We start from the raw sequence: 5,145 nt of genomic DNA, 5'->3' as shown, positions 1-5,145 counted from the left end.
GCTTCACGGGCACTTCGTGGCGTATTCCGGGGCTTATAATCGATACCGGGGCTTTAGGGGATGTTAAAATGAAGAAAATATGGAAAGAGGGGCTAAAAGTGGCAATTTCTTAAAAATATCCGAGAAGGCTCGCATCCTTCTATTTATAGGGAAGAGCTTCTGATCGGACGGCTGAGAAGCCTCCAGGTGGTGCTGATCCAAGGGCTCGCACATGGCTCGCACATGGCTACGCGTGCGAAGTGGCTGCTGGCCTCTTGTGATTGGATCGAGGTCTAGGTCCGAAGTAGGGGTTCCGTGGCAGCCTTGCGAGGGTTCGGACACGAGGGAAGAGAGTACGTGTCGCACCGCTACTGGACCACTTCGGATCAGGTAAGGAGCTCGGATGACTCAGCAGCTCGGACACGTGGCTCGCATGACTCACCAATTTCGGACACGTGGCACGTTCTAAGCGAGGGTGACGTGGCAAAAACGTGACTATGCGGATTTTCTCGATTTTTGTGCAAAAACTTCTAAAATCCATAACTTTCGCATACGAGCTCCTTTTTTGACGTTCTTTATATGAACGTGTAGGTAAAATTACACTCTACAACTTCCGTTTAGACTTCGTCGGCTAATTTTGACTTTAATTTTTATATTATTATTTTTAACAGACCGGGACAGGAAATCCGTTAAAAATTCATAACTTCTTAATCCGACGTCCGTTTTCGTCAGACTTTTTACCATTGTGCTACTATTTACGAGACCTTCGATTCTCGTTTAGGTCGTATCGGCTAAAAATCACTCGATCTAAAATTCGAGTTTTTAGCTGTCTACTGCTAAGCTGAAACTTCGAAAAATCATAACTTCCTCATGCGAAGTCAGATTTGGGCGTTCTTTTTATACCTACTCTCGGTTTAACGAACACTACTAGTTTCGTTTAGATCACTAAGGCTAAAAAGTAGTTTATCAAAAACTCACTTTTTACGACATTCAGCACTGTGCCGGTTTTGTCGTGAAACTTCGACAGGTCATAACTTCTTCGTTATAACTCGGATTTCGGCGTTCTTTATATATACGTAATCCTTGTCACGACCACTACAACTTTCTGAATAGATATCGGCTTTATCTAAAATTTATTTTCGACGATCATTTTTATTCTTAATTAATTAACTCCTAGTAATTAAGCAATAAACACATAAAACACATAGAATTCACATAATTCCTTTTTCATTTCTTCAAAATGAGTTACAAAGGTTAACCTAGACTATCACCTTAATATTAATGCCTAGGCTAGAAACACGAGTGTTACACTACCACTACCGGCCAACCAGTACGGCACTCATATCTAACCCATATCACCCCCTTCGGGTTAGAATACCAACATGTCTAATCAATTCAACTACTGAGTTGAAATTCTCAAGGTTTGTTGGCTTACCGCCTTAACCCTACCGCTCCCTTTGAGCCTCCATGCCTACGATTTACAGTCGGCCCGCACCGGGTATCTTGGCCTACCGCGTAAAGCAGGACCGCCTCAACCCTATCCAAATGCCATAGACGGTCATGAGAAAGATCTAACCCGGTTCCCAGAACTTGAATGACAGGATATTCTAATCCTAAACCTTCCCAAAACTGACGAATACCCATTCAATCCACTCTCAGTCCCCAACTGGAGTATTACCCGATCTAAGAAGATGAAACCTCGGAGATACTCCGAACTCATGAGATCACCAAGATCCTTTGAACTCCGTCCGACCACTAATAACAACTTCCGATCAACCAAAATACACCGGAGTCCTCAGCCTACTCCAGCAGCATGTTCAATAGTTGGAACAGACCTATTGATTGCTATAGCATAGCAGCCTACTCAATACCCGAACATAGATCTACAAACATATACAGAGTCTTCAGCATGACTGGACCACCCTACCAGGCCTTCAGTCTATCTGGACCACTCTCAGAACCTTCAGCATGTCTGGACCGCCTCTCTGGGCCTTCTGCCTGTATGGACCGTTCTCCGAGCCTTCGGTCTGACTAGTATGCCCCACTGGCCTTCAGTCTATCCGGACCGCTCTAAACTGTTGAGCATCTCCCTGGACCACCCCTCTTGATGCTCTCTCCCATGCATCTTGTTCTCACCCACTTGGGGCTTCGAACTCCTGATCTACTATGTGGACTATATCCCCAGCCTAACCCTAGGCCTCATGTCGATCGTCCACCCTCTCGGAATTCCGTGGTCTGATCCCTGATCCGCGTGTTCTACCACATACGCTAAATAACCCGCACACCCGTGCTGAATATACTGCCGAGCCCTGGCAGCTAACAAAACCCTCAATCTATCAATCCAAAAATCCTCAGAGTCGAGCACCCCCTCGACCGAATACTCGAACTGAACTTGATTCTTGACTAGAATTCCAACCTGGTTCCCCAACTTCTGCTATCAAGCACCCATAATACATGTTCTTATGCGGGGGATTTTTGCCAAACCCCCCCAATCAACACAACCCTCAAACCAAGCAGCCTCTAGGGCCTCCATTCTCCCTGTCGGGTTGTGAAACTTATCCCCGTTTCAAAACCTCTCCTGCTCTGCATCTCGGGGTAACTCTCCCCCACTTAGATTCGACTAAGCCTTCATAATACATGAAGATTTGAGGATTCCCAATCCTTCTCACTTCTCAACGATCGATCTGATGATAACCAACTCTTGCCCACTAGTGCTCCATTACTAGTCAGTCCCAATTGATCACACACTTCTAAGGACCAGATGAACACTTCCTGAATCCCAGTGAAACCGACATCCACTAATGCTTGAATGACCCCACATTCATTTCTTGAAGACCACAAGATAGATGCTCCAACTAATACCATGATAACGAGTTACTTCTCTTGGCGCTTTAGTTCGTCAATCACTAACGGTTTCTAACCACTGAATCCTGACAATGCTGAATAACCCTTCTATGGGACCCTATCTGTAGGCCTCCCACATAATACCCCTTTTCCAAAGGTGTTCCAAACAAGCTTCCTGCTCTCGGCCTCTAGAAATCATTCTCTTCAGGGTTCCCACCCTGACTTACTTACCAGCTCAATGCCCACAGCTAAACTGCAGCAACTAAAACAACCTCTGCCCTAAACTGGGATACAAACTACTCCCAAGACATAGTATACAATCCCAAAAGTGCAATAGATCGCACAATCAATCCTTTCCGTCCGATACAAGAGATCCAAGGCAAACCGGACCTCACAAATACTTATGCCACGTCGACCATCCTGCGCTCACCGGTGCGGAAATAATGTTGCCTATTCCTGCAACCAACTGACCCCGAGTTGGAATACAACCTGATCCTAGGGTCACAAGCCTGCTCACTCCTTCGAGCTCAAAAAACTGAGAGGGCGCAATCCTTGCCCTACAAAATGACGGTCCAATCCATCAATTAAGCATTCCACTTCCAGCTGCAAAACCCCAGCTAAACATAATCATCACTCCTTTCCGAAGTTCCTGCGACCCATATTCCGGCGTCGAGCAAACCCCCGAGCCTCAAATCTATAAACTTGCGCGCTAACCTCTCCCGCTCCACCCGCATAAATATAAAGAGTACAGATCATCTTCCTGATCCCAAATAACCGCATCCCTCTGCTCATCAGAATATGTCCCAGAACTAGGAAGCTCGACCAGCTCCTCCCTTTTCCGTCGTTACAGTTGTTAAAGCTGCCGCGACAACCGTCTCGGCAATGGCTGCATAACGCTCGTTGAAATACTCAACCATGGCGGTCTTAATAGACCTGAGATCTCCGGAAACTGCCCCCGGACAATCTTGATCACCTACTCCCGGATGATCTCACTAACACGATCCCCTGAAAATGCTGGCCTATCTTGGCTACCCGCTCCCGATCGTAACCTGGATCCGGTCTCAAGACGTCTCAAATATTCCATACCATATCTGGGAACCGACTCCCAACCCAACCCTAGGGGTTGTGACTTCATTGATACGTGTATGGGTCCTATGCTTTCAGTAGTACGGGCCCATACTACCTTCCACACCTATCTATATTTGTCTCAAGTATCACCACAACACCCTAACAATATACATAGACATAGCGAGCGCTTAAATCCTCACTCCCAGAGGAATGCAAAATATCTCATAACTAACCTCCCGGCCTCTCACTACCCACCCATCCATGAAACTTCCATCAACCCCAGCAACACTAGTGTATGCTAGCCATACATAACGCTGGACCCTATAGACTTTCGAATATCCAATCCTACCCTAAGCCCTAATCAATAAGAACATAACATAAGGCCAAATCAAACATTCTCAGGCTATGAGATCTTAATTATATACAGTTGTGATGCATACACAAGTAACTGCAGTAATGATGTCAATCTCATATAAGGAAAACCCTAGGCTAACAGGCATCATGTAATCAGGAAATTCTATCATGCAATTCTTGAAGATCCCTAGCCTAGTACTAGCATGCTATTCTAACATAACACAATATCAAATAACTGTAAGGTATTTTGGGGTCTACTTACTGGCTCCGGCTGATCGTACACTTCGCACCCTCTCTTACTTATTTTGAAAACCATTTAGAATCATTTTGAAAATCTTTCCTTGATTTGAGACTGGATTCACACGAGTGTTCCTCCAATTTACTCAAACCAAGGCTCTGATACCAACTTGTAACACCCATAAAATTCGAGCCAATTTAAAACTTTTTGAATCATTTAAAGCCATTCAATTATTACAATTAGTTTTCAAAAGAGTTTATACATCAGAGTTCTCAGAAATCATAATCATCAATCGAGGAAGTGTACGGTCACGCCTTCGCCTACCCCCGACCATCCGCTGAACCTGAAACAATAAACAGAAACTGTAAGCCCGAAAGCTTAGTGAGTTACCCCCAAAATATCAACCTCATATAACCATAATTATATCACATCAACAAATACAGAACAGCCATGCATCTCGAGTCTACAATGTGACTGGTCCGCCCGCACCGGGCCTTCAGTCCACCTGGTCCACTCTCTGAGTCTACAGTCTGACTGGACCGCCCGCACCGGGCCTTCAGTCTATCTGGTCCACTCTCCAAGCCTCGGCATGTCTGGACCGCCCTCTCGGGGCCTTCGGCCTATCCGGACCGCTCGTCGGGCCTTCGGCCTGACTATGTGCC

This window comes from Lactuca virosa, chromosome 5 (genome assembly GCF_052849685.1).
Source record: "Lactuca virosa cultivar CGN04683 chromosome 5, Lactuca_virosa_CGN04683_v6, whole genome shotgun sequence".
Classification (NCBI taxonomy): Eukaryota; Viridiplantae; Streptophyta; class Magnoliopsida; order Asterales; family Asteraceae; genus Lactuca; species Lactuca virosa.
This window is presented reverse-complemented; position numbering follows the sequence as displayed.